Genomic DNA, 12,053 nt, shown 5'->3' with positions numbered 1-12,053 from the left:
GGAGTTGAGCGGTATGTGTCCAAGCATTACTGTGTGAGACAGGGCATGTTGCGGTGTGCTGGTTCTATGATACTTGCCTGTATGTGTGCCATGGGCCATGTATGCATGTATGTGTGCAGGGACATCATGGTAATGCATGTGCGACCAGTGATGTGTGACCCACATGGTTGTTGCATGTGTTGAAATGCGGCATGGGGAGCCCTATGCAGATTTTGGACATGAGAGCATGCCAGTCTCTGTACCTGGACATGGATGGGGGTGAAGGATGGGTGCTGATGCCAGGTACATATATGGTAGCCATGTCTGTGTGCCTGACCTGCGTGTCTGTGACTTGTGCATGCCATGGATGCATGACACATGTGTGTGACAATGCACAGATTCAGTGACGCACCCAACTTACCCTTGTTTCGCCTGTGTTCGGTGTGTTTGGGGCCAGATGGATGTGACTGAGGTGAAGTGTGTGCATGTGATATGCATGAGCCATGATGCATGTGAGTTACATATCATTGAATGTTTCTAGAGTCCATTGGACATGCATGGAAATGTCCATGGCATGCACCATGCCTGTTACTGTGTGTGTTTTGCCTGGACTGACCCATGTGTTGTGGAGGGACATGATGGAAGTGTACTTTGACAGTGGTGCTCATCTGCTATTGCTTCCTGTCTAGGGGACCATTGTACAGTAGCCTGATGCTTGTGTCCTTTGTCTCCCTCTACGCAGCGGCTAGTGAAGAAGAGGGCGGAGACGGCGCTGTGGAGCAAGGCGGCGGGGATGCCCCCACGGCTGCAGCGGAAGGGGTGGGTGAGCCCCCACAGGGGCCTGCTACGGCGGGAGACGGTGAGGAGCCATCCAGGTTGGTGGTTTGCACAGAGGAGGAGGAGGCCGACACTGGTGCACACATGGGGCCTGGTGGGAGCATCCCTGCTGGTGCAAGTGGTGCAGTCCAGGGCCAGGGGCAGGAGGCAGCACAGGTCACCGTGGAGGGGCCTGTGCATGTCACTGTCCCTGACCCTGTGAGTGCACCACCATGCACCAGCAGGGATGCCCCGTCCCAGGCCCGTCCGCAGGTAGAGGGGATGTCCATGTCACCTGACTCCCCTCCACCTGCGGACGTGGTAACCCCTGGCCGCGTGGAGAAGGTCCTGATTGGGGTCGCGATGCGCACGGCTGTGATTCGTGATGACGTGCGTGCTTCCCGGGAGGAGCACGCACGTCATCACGAAGTGCACCGTGCCGACGTGGCCCAATTGGGATCGGCCATGTTCGGGGGTTTCCTGCATGTGTTGGCCAATCTGACGGCCCTCTCCTCCTCTGTGCAGGCTATCCACCGGTCGTTCTCCTTGCCGTCTTCCGGCCCAGATGCCACCAGGGCCCCCTGTGGACCTGCCCCGACCAATGCAGCCAGCTCGGTGGGGATCCCATCCCTGCCACAGTTGGGAGTCGGAGGTCCAGCAGGGGTGGACAACACAGCAAGTGGACCCCAGCAGATGAAAGATGTGACGGCATCATCGGGCAGGGCACGTGCACGACGGCGTCGGTGGTTTCCATCAGCCTGGATGCCGTCGTGCTGGCAGAGGCAGTGGCGTCGGAGGCAGCAGCGGGCTCGACGTGGGAGGCATCATGGCTCGGGGCCATCAAGATCAGAGGGGCAGGCATCGGCCGGAGGGCAGGGCAACCCTGGGATGGTGGTGTGTTCCGTGTGGGAGGAGTTTGGCCAGCGGATAGGTGCGGAGCGGCAGCGGGCGGAAGAGGAGCGGCTCGCCATGGTCAGGGCGGAGTTCTCCATGCGTCGGGCATTGAGGCGGGCTGAGTGCCTCGAGGAAGCTCGCAGGGAGTTTGAGGTGGACATGGGGTTGTCCCTGCGAGACCTCGGGGCCAGGACAGAGTCCCGCCTCCAGGACATCGACATGGAGTTCGATGATGCCCTGGCCAGCAACATCACCAAGTGAGCCGCAGGACTTGCCCGCTGCCTTTGTATATAGTTATTTAGTTAGTTAGTGCTAGGTTTCCTTTATTTATTTTTATTATTTTGGACCGCTCGGACAATGGCCACTTTTTTGTACATATATTTTTCATTAGTTAGTGGTAGGTTTCATTTTTGGTGTTGGGCTCATGGACCCTGGAACATTCCTGTATATAGTTTGTTTTTTTGGGAGATACATTTTTTTAATTTCTTATTGTTTTCACCATGACGTAATGGTTTTTCATTAATTTCCTATTACATGATATTGCTTTGGACAAATTCATTTTAATTTTCTTTTTCCTTTGTTTTTTTGTTTATCACTTTTGTTCTCGGACATGGACCATTTATTTACTTAGCCACATCGTTGTATGTTTGAAAATTTCACTTATTTTTGGTATTTAATACATTTTTTATATTTTCTTACACTTGTGTTATTTTCTCATTGGTTTGTTACATGTCATGATATGGGTTTTGACATTCACTTGCACCCATTGTGTATGTGTGTGTGACGGACATGTGTTCTTTTGCATACTTGGCATTGGGGTTGTGTCATGTGATTGCATTGACTATGTGGGTGGATGCAATCCTTGCCTGGGTGTTTGTGCTGGGTATGCTGGCCATTACTGCCATGATTGTGTATCGTCAGGACCTGGGGCCAGGGGGACATGTGTGGGGGCCTGCTGGCAGGTTCCCCACAGTGCTGGGGGGTGGGGGTGGTGGGAGACATGAGTGGGGGCCTGGTGGAGGGTGCCCCTGGTGACTGGGGGGGTGGGGGTGGTGGGTGACATGAGTGGGGGCCTGGTGGAGGGTGCCCCTGGTGGCGGGGGGGTGGGGGTGGTGGGTGACATGAGTGGGGGCCTGGTGGAGGGTGCCCCTGGTGACTGGGGGGGTGGGGGTGGTGGGTGACATGAGTGGGGGCCTGGTGGAGGGTGCCCCTGGTGACTGGGGGGGGTGGGGGTGGTGGGTGACATGAGTGGGGGCCTGGTGGAGGGTGCCCCTGGTGGCGGGGGGGTGGGGGTGGTGGGAGACATGAGTGTGGGCCTGGTGGAGGCTGCCCCTGCACTGCTGGGGGGTGGGGGTGGTGGGTTACATGAGTGGGGGCCTGGTGGAGGGTGCCCCTGGTGGCGGGGGGGTGGGGGTGGTGGGTGACATGAGTGGGGGCCTGGTGGAGGGTGCCCCTGGTTGCGGGGGGTGGGGGTGGTGGGAGACATGAGTGTGGGCCTGGTGGAGGCTGCCCCTGCACTGCTGGGGGGTGGGGGTGGTGGGAGACATGAGTGGGGGCCTGGTGGAGGGTGCCCCTGGTGGCGGGGGGGTGGGGGTGGTGGGAGGCATGGGTGGGGGCCTGGTGGAGCCTGCCCCTGCACTGCTGGGGGGTGGGGGTGGTGGGAGACATGAGTGGGGGCCTGGTGGAGGGTGCCCCTGGTGACTGGGGGGGTGGGGGTGGTGGGTGACATGAGTGGGGGCCTGGTGGAGGGTGCCCCTGGTGGCGGGGGGGGTGGGGGTGGTGGGTGACATGAGTGGGGGCCTGGTGGAGGGTGCCCCTGGTGGCGGTTGGGTGGGGGTGGTGGGAGACATGAGTGTGGGCCTGGTGGAGGCTGCCCCTGCACTGCTGGGGGGTGGGGGTGGTGGGAGACATGAGTGGGGGCCTGGTGGAGGGTGCCCCTGGTGGCGGGGGGGTGGGGGTGGTGGGAGGCATGGGTGGGGGCCTGGTGGAGCCTGCCCCTGCACTGCTGGGGGGTGGGGGTGGTGGGAGACATGAGTGGGGGCCTGGTGGAGGCTGCCCCTGCACTGCTGGGGGGTGGGGGTGGTGGGAGACATGAGTGGGGGCCTGGTGGAGGGTGCCCCTGGTGGCGGGGGGGTGGGGGTGGTGGGAGGCATGGGTGGGGGCCTGGTGGAGCCTGCCCCTGCACTGCTGGGGGGTGGGGGTGGTGGGTGACATGAGTGGGGGCCTGGTGGAGGGTGCCCCTGTGACTGGGGGGGTGGGGGTGGTGGGTGACATGAGTGGGGGCCTGGTGGAGGGTGCCCCTGGTGGCGGGGGGGTGGGGGTGGTGGGTGACATGAGTGGGGGCCTGGTGGAGCCTGCCCCTGCACTGCTGGGGGGTGGGGGTGGTGGGAGACATGAGTGGGGGCCTGGTGGAGGGTGCCCCTGGTGGCGGGGGGGTGGGGGTGGTGGGAGACATGAGTGTGGGCCTGGTGGAGGCTGCCCCTGCACTGCTGGGGGGTGGGGGTGGTGGGAGACATGAGTGGGGGCCTGGTGGAGGGTGCCCCTGGTGGCGGGGGGGGTGGGGGTGGTGGGAGGCATGGGTGGGGGCCTGGTGGAGCCTGCCCCTGCACTGCTGGGGGGTGGGGGTGGTGGGAGACATGAGTGGGGGCCTGGTGGAGGGTGCCCCTGGTGACTGGGGGGGTGGGGGTGGTGGGTGACATGAGTGGGGGCCTGGTGGAGGGTGCCCCTGGTGGTGGGGGGGTGGGGGTGGTGGGTGACATGAGTGGGGGCCTGGTGGAGGGTGCCCCTGGTGGCGGGGGGGTGGGGGTGGTGGGAGACATGAGTGTGGGCCTGGTGGAGGCTGCCCCTGCACTGCTGGGGGGTGGGGGTGGTGGGAGACATGAGTGGGGGCCTGGTGGAGGGTGCCCCTGGTGGCGGGGGGGTGGGGGTGGTGGGAGGCATGGGTGGGGGCCTGGTGGAGCCTGCCCCTGCACTGCTGGGGGGTGGGGGTGGTGGGAGACATGAGTGGGGGCCTGGTGGAGGCTGCCCCTGCACTGCTGGGGGGTGGGGGTGGTGGGAGACATGAGTGGGGGCCTGGTGGAGGGTGCCCCTGGTGGCGGGGGGGTGGGGGTGGTGGGAGGCATGGGTGGGGGCCTGGTGGAGCCTGCCCCTGCACTGCTGGGGGGTGGGGATGGTGGGTGACATGAGTGGGGGCCTGGTGGAGGGTGCCCCTGGTGACTGGGGGGGTGGGGGTGGTGGGTGACATGAGTGGGGGCCTGGTGGAGGGTGCCCCTGATGGCGGGGGGTGGGGGTGGTGGGTGACATGAGTGGGGGCCTGGTGGAGGGTGCCCCTGGTGGCGGGGGGGTGGGGGTGGTGGGAGGCATGGGTGGGGGCCTGGTGGAGCCTGCCCCTGCACTGCTGGGGGGTGGGGGTGGTGGGAGACATGAGTGGGGGCCTGGTGGAGGGTGCCCCTGGATGGTGGGGGGTGGGGGTGGTGGGAGACATGGTTGGGGGCCTGGTGGAGGGTGCCCCTGGTGACTGGGGGGGTGGGGGTGGTGGGTGACATGAGTGCGGGCCTGGTGGAGGGTGCCCCTGGTGACTGGGGGGGTGGGGGTGGTGGGTGACATGAGTGGGGGCCTGGTGGAGGGTGCCCCTGGATGGTGGGGGGTGGGGGTGGTGGGAGACATGGTTGGGGGCCTGGTGGAGGGTGCCCCTGGTGACTGGGGGGGTGGGGGTGGTGGGAGACATGAGTGGGGGCCTGGTGGAGGGTACCCCTGGTGACTGGGGGGGTTGGGGTGGTGGGAGACATGAGCAGGTGTGCAGGGTAGTCCCCTGTTTTGTGGGCTGCCTGCAGGGGCCGTCGAGGGTGACAGGACCCACCCAGCCTAATCGCGTGTGTAACTTCGCACGCACCCCTGTAATACACGTACCAAGCCAAATCGCGTGTGATAATTCCCGCGCACCCCTGAAATACACGCGCCCAGGCTATTCGCGTGTGGAAATTCCCGTGCACCCCTGAAATACATGCGGCCAGGCTATTGGCGTGTGGAACTTCGCGCGCACCCCTGTAATACACGTACCAAGCAAAATCGCGTGTGATAATTCCCGCGCACCCCTGAAATACACGCGCCCAGGCTATTCGCGTGTGGAAATTCCCGCGCACCCCTGAAATACACGTACCCTGCTGTAATCGCGTGTGGGACTTCCCGCGCACCCCTGTAATACACGCGCCCAGCCTATTCGCGTGTGGAAATTCCCGCGCACCCCTGAAATACACGCGCCCAGGCTATTCGCGTGTGGAACTTCCCGCGCACCCCTGAAATACACGCGCCCAGCCTATTCGCGTGTGGGACTTCCCGCGCACCCCTGAAATACACGCGCCCAGGCTATTCGCGTGTGGAACTTCCCGTGCACCCCTGAAATACACGTACCCTGCTGTAATCGCGTGTGGGACTTCCCGCGCACACCTGAAATACACGCGGCCAGGCTATTGGCGTGTGGAACTTCGCGCGCACCCCTGTAATACATGTACCAAGCCAAATCGCGTGTGATAATTCCCGCGCACCCCTGAAATACACGCGCCCAGGCTATTCGCGTGTGGAAATTCCCGCGCACCCCTGAAATACACGTACCCTGCTGTAATCGCGTGTGGGACTTCCCGCGCACCCCTGTAATACACGCGCCCAGCCTATTCGCGTGTGGAAATTCCCGCGCAACCCTGAAATACACGCGCCCAGGCTATTCGCGTGTGGAACTTCCCGCGCACCCCTGAAATACATGCGGCCAGGCTATTCGCGTGTGAAACTTCCCGCGCACCCCTGAAATACACGTACCCTGCTGTAATCGCGTGTGGGACTTCCCGCGCACCCCTGAAATACACGCGGCCAGGCTATTCGCGTGTGGAACTTCCCGCGCACCCCTGAAATACACGTACCCTGCTGTAATCGCGTGTGGGACTTCCCGCGCACCCCTGAAATACACGCGGGCAGGCTATTCGCGTGTAGAAATTCCCGCGCACCCCTGAAATGCACGTACCCTGCTGTAATCGCGTGTGGACCTTCCCGCGCACCCCTGAAATCCACGTACCCGGCCAAATCGCGTGTGAGACTTCCCGCGCACACGTATTTTTTGTCAGCGTGTCCGTGTTTGTGGGTACCCCTTTGCACGTCATTTGTCCTGGAGGGCCACAGTATAGGACATTCATCATGGCAGTTTATGGGTGCTATTTGTTGGCGCACCTTTTGGCGCACATTTCTTACAGCCGCTGAGACGCTACCGCCTGCTTTCTTGTGGCGGTCGTGTTTGTGCCTGTGCGCTGGTTTGAGCGTGCGCTTTTTTGACCTATTCTATTCCATGAATACGTGTTGTAGGCGAGCGTGTGGGCGTTCTGCGCACTTTTACCCTGTGCTTCCCCCGTGACGCCCACATTTTGGCAAGTTGTTCCCCATTCCGAGTGTTACGCCCCGTGTTCCGCCTACTTTAGTTGCGTGCGCCGCGCTATGTGCGATTTTCGCTGTGGACTGTGCGATTTTCGCTGTGACCTGGCGCATGCCGTTAGATGGCCTGTGCGCCAACGTGCGCCGCGCACTTTCTTATCGCACGTCCGATGGTTTTCTCGCGCACGGCCTTCCTTGAATCGATGTGCGTCTGCTTTTCGTGCGATTTTCGCTATTCCACTGCGATTTTCGCTATTCCACTGCGAATCGCACGTTTTTGGCCACTTGCGCCGCGCTAATTATTCCATGAATCGGCCTGTAAATAATTTAGAAAAATCAGTCTCAAACACAGCAGGCTTAGAAAAGATGTTAAAATTATCCTTAAATTGCAGAGTAATGCTTAAACGTAATCTTGACGTGGACCAAGGACTAGTTAATGGAGCACTGGGTACAGTTGTTGGCTTTCAAACAACAAAATTCAGTTTGTCAATATACTCTTTGACAAACTTTCAGAAGTAAAACGGATAGGACGCTCAACAGCTAGATTCCTTCTCTTCAAAGATATGTATGTACGCAGAGAACAATTTTCTCTAACTCTTGCATACGCAGTCACAATTCATAAATCACAAGGTCTTACCCTAGACAAAGCAATGATAGATATTGGTAACACCGTCTTTAAAGAAGGCATGAGCTACGTAGCACTATCACGCTTACGTACACTTGACGGTCTATTTCTAATCAACTTTGATGCAAGTAAAGTAAACGCTGATATTCCTTGCATTTTAGAATATAATAGACTTCGCTCACTATACACTCCCCATCTAAACACATATTCTGTTCCACAAAAACTAAAACGTTGTAAAAGAAAACTAAATCAAACTGAAATGCAACAGGACGTCACTGGAAATCCTCCAAAGAGAGTAAAAGAAACTAATACTCCATCAAGTACCACAAACAAAAAAGAATCAATTAGAGAAAGTAAACCAGGTACTTCTTTAAAGAAGGAAGACAAACTCCAAAAAAAGCAGTTAGATACAGAACTACCTGGACCATTTAAATTCTCAAATATAGTTGGTGTAAATTGCTATGCAAATGTATCAATGAATATTCTGTTTGAATTACCACCAATTGTTGACAACATTTACTCGCACAGTACAAACCCATTGTGTTTGCAAATGTTAGTACTTCACAGAAATGCAGCAAACAATCCTGACAACACATATAGTGTTTTTGGAATAAGACGACAATTGGACTACTGTGCTGGAATGGTGAAATTCACTATAAACTCACAGGAAGATCCACAAGAATTTCTAATGTACTTACTACAAGTACTGGAAAACAAAAACATACCTATAAATGAAATCTTTCAGATTTCATACATGTGGAAACATACATGCACTCTCTGCAACAATGTGACACAAGAAGAAATCCCCAATGAACGCTTCATATATATATCAATATCAAATTGTGAATCCATTCCATTTCAGCAACTTGTACAAAATGCAAACCATGGTAGATTATGCTCTACCTGCAATTCAGATAATCGCTCCACATTAGTAATACAAACACATAGTAAATACGTAATACTAATGCTTCTACGTTACAATGCAGATGGTACCAAAAACAACTGCAAGCTGACTGGATTCACACATGGTCAAATATCACTTGGTAAGAACACCTTCACAACAATAGGTATAATCTACCATGCAGGAGCCACAACCAATTCAGGGCACTACACTGCATACATAAAAAAGAAATGTGGATGGTTTGAATGTAATGATAGTACCATTACTCTAAAGCAGAGATTACCAGCAAATCTTACAAACGCTTATTTGATGTTCTTAAAACCAAAATTTGATAAATAAACTGTATTTAAACCTTTAAGTAAATTTGTGTTACAAACATATAAACTGTTAGAATACTCCAAAAGCTATCTAACTGCTCAAAGATTCTACAACAACTAATCAGCTAAATGAATACCACTAAATTAGACCAAAAAATACACAGTTAGAGTACGCCAATTGGTATCTAACTGTCCCAAAATTATAAATGTGTGTTAAAATAATATAAACTGTTAGAATACTCCAAAAGCTATCTAACAGCTCAAAGATTCTACAACAACTAATCAGATAAATGAATACCACTAAATTAGGCCAAAAAATACACAGTTAGAATACGTCAATTGGTATCTAACTTTCCCAAAATTTAACAATATCCAAATAGGTAAATGAAAACCACTACAATATATTAAAAAAATAGACAGTTAGAATACGCCAATTGGTATCTAACTGCTCCAAAATTTTATAATATCAAAACAAATGAAGAATCTGTTACTGTTCCAAAAGAAATACAACAAAGCAAAGTATAAAGCATTAGCCAGAAACAACAAGTGAACACTGAAAACAAACAAACAAATAAACTGTAGCATAACAGAAAAAGGGTTTTTTTTAAATCCAACATGGATTTTTTTTTCTCCCACAGACCCAATGATTTTAGCAACAAATACAGAAACTGAGCAAATTGCACAGTACTCTGATTTGTAATCTACTAAATATGTGGGTCGAAAAAAAATATAAGTATATTGCTTTTACAATGTAATAAGTCATTACAAAATACTAATACTAACATGCTATTTTCTTTTATCACAGAAATGAAGAAAAAAAACATGGACTCCCATTACTAGACAAAACAGTAAGTATACAATAATAAGGACAACCATAGCAGCACATCACATCCATAGTATCTAATACCTTTGTTCCTTATACAATTGTTTTTCACCCAAAGTTATAAACAAATATCAATGTGATATGCTGCGGTGGTTGTTGCCAGGGCATAGAGTCTTGGGTGCATGGCCAAATGGCCATGCACCCAAGACTCTATGCCCTGGCAACAACCACCGCAGCATATCACATCCATAGAGTCAAACATTTCAACTATGATCTATGGGAAACTTTTAATGTCCGCGAACAATGTGAGTGTTCTTAGAACACTTTGAACTTGCCAGCGAACAATACGGACACCGTTTTCAGGACACCCCCTACGAACATTTCAGAACAACGCGATAGTTCTTAGAACACTTTCAACTTAACAACGAACAATACGGACACCGTCCTAACGACACCCCCTACGAACATTCCTGTAACGCTCACCTGATTCCCGCAGAGGCGCCGGTCTTGACTGGGTGAATGCCGTGTCTTCAAAGGTGATGTGTAACACACGGTTGGTTCCTCCGTCTGGACCTCTGTGCACTGTGTGTCTGACTCGGAGAGTAAGATGTCTGCAGATAGAAAATATGGGATTAATGAACTGGGGTTATTGGGTACCTCTCTCCTCTTCCCTTTCTCTTCTCCTGTAGGACCCCAAAGGTTAACGATCTCACCTTAGGTAGGTGAACGCCGAGCTCTCCATCTGCCTCGGGGGCAGGGTGCCGTAACCAGTTTCTTCACTGGATAAGGGTGCAGGCCTCTTGACCTCAGAGGACTGCTGTCCGTCGTTTACTGCACAAACGGTAAGTTCTGGGCACTTCAAATGTCTTAAAAGTCTTTAAGTGCGTAAGGCGTGGCTGCTGTGGAGCGGTGCCGAGGAGCACGTGAGTATGGCTTTTGACTTATGTAAAGTTCTTTTGTAATGATACCTCTTGTTTTGCAGGGTACCGGCGATGGCCGATGGCGGGCTGAAGAGAGTTGAGGATCGAACCCGCGTGAGGATTAGAAGCGCTTGGAAGCACGTAAGTGAGCGCTTGTTGCCTGCTTCATGATGCGCACTAACTGTCTCTTTTACCTTGCAGGTACAAATTCAGAGCTTTAGAGAAGCTGAAGGGTGCTGGGATACCCGCTGATTTCGGCGTGGGAAGTAGTGATGGCACGTGAGTAGTAAAGTTGCCCAATGTCTCTAAACGCACCTTCTTTTGTCTTTCAGATGCGGGATGCAGCGTTGAAGGCCTCCGGAGCGTGCGAAGAGCCGGTAAGCTTTTGTCTTTCAGATGCCGGAATGCAGCGCGAAGACCTCCGGAGCGTGCGAAGAGTCGGTAAGCCTTTGTCTTTCAGATGCCGGAATACAGCGCGAGGCGTTGGTGACAGCCGCTGGACCAGGTAAGAGATGCGCTGCCACTGAAGACCGTAGTGCTAACCTGTTCTTTCTTTGTCTTTATAGGTGCTGCTGAAGACTGGATTCCAGGATGGTAAGCCTTTGTTCCCTTAGGCACAGGATCAGAAGACACGGTGAGCGTTCTGCTGCAGAGAATGCAGAATAACGCAAAGCAAGATTCATCCATCGGGTGTGGTTTAAATAGCCTCCTGTAGTGCTTAGATGTCTCCTTCCACGGCCTCGCCTAGGTAAGAAAAGAGTTCCTGCTTTCCAGAAGAGTTCCAGTGTTCTGAACCTAGGGATTGGCTCCTGCCCCACCCAACAGGAAAAGTAGTCCCAAACAGAAGAGGATCAGGGGCTCAACTGGCAGGTAAGTAAGCAGCATGGTCTGCTGCAGGTAAGTCCACCCAAGCATTATGAGCCCGGCGCTTCCAGCGCTGGGACTGGGCATATTTATGAGCCTGGTGCCACTGGCGCCAGGACAGGGTCCAAAAGGTCCCAATTGGGACTGGCCGGCACCCGGAACCGGGGTTATGGGTCTGCTTCCAAGGGAGTTGGGTAAGTCCTGACCCTTTGGAAGCAGAGATCATGACAGCACCCCCCCTCAAGGCCCCTCCCAAACCGGGCTTCTCCGAGGTTTGGGCTTGTTAGGAAATGTTCGATGAAATCTTTTGATTAGACGAGGCGCGTGGACATATTCTGCAGGTTCCCAGGACCTTTCTTGGGGGCCGTAACCTTTCCAATCAATCAGGTAAAATAGTTTAGATTTGGAGATCTTAGAATCCAGGATACTTTTGACTTCAAACTCGAGTTCTCCATCAACTAGAATAGGTTTTGGAGATTTAGTTAGTCGGGTTTTAGGT

This window comes from Ambystoma mexicanum, chromosome 7p (genome assembly GCF_040938575.1).
Source record: "Ambystoma mexicanum isolate Mex_15411 chromosome 7p, UKY_AmexF1_1, whole genome shotgun sequence".
Lineage (NCBI taxonomy): Eukaryota > Metazoa > Chordata > Amphibia > Caudata > Ambystomatidae > Ambystoma > Ambystoma mexicanum.
This window is presented reverse-complemented; position numbering follows the sequence as displayed.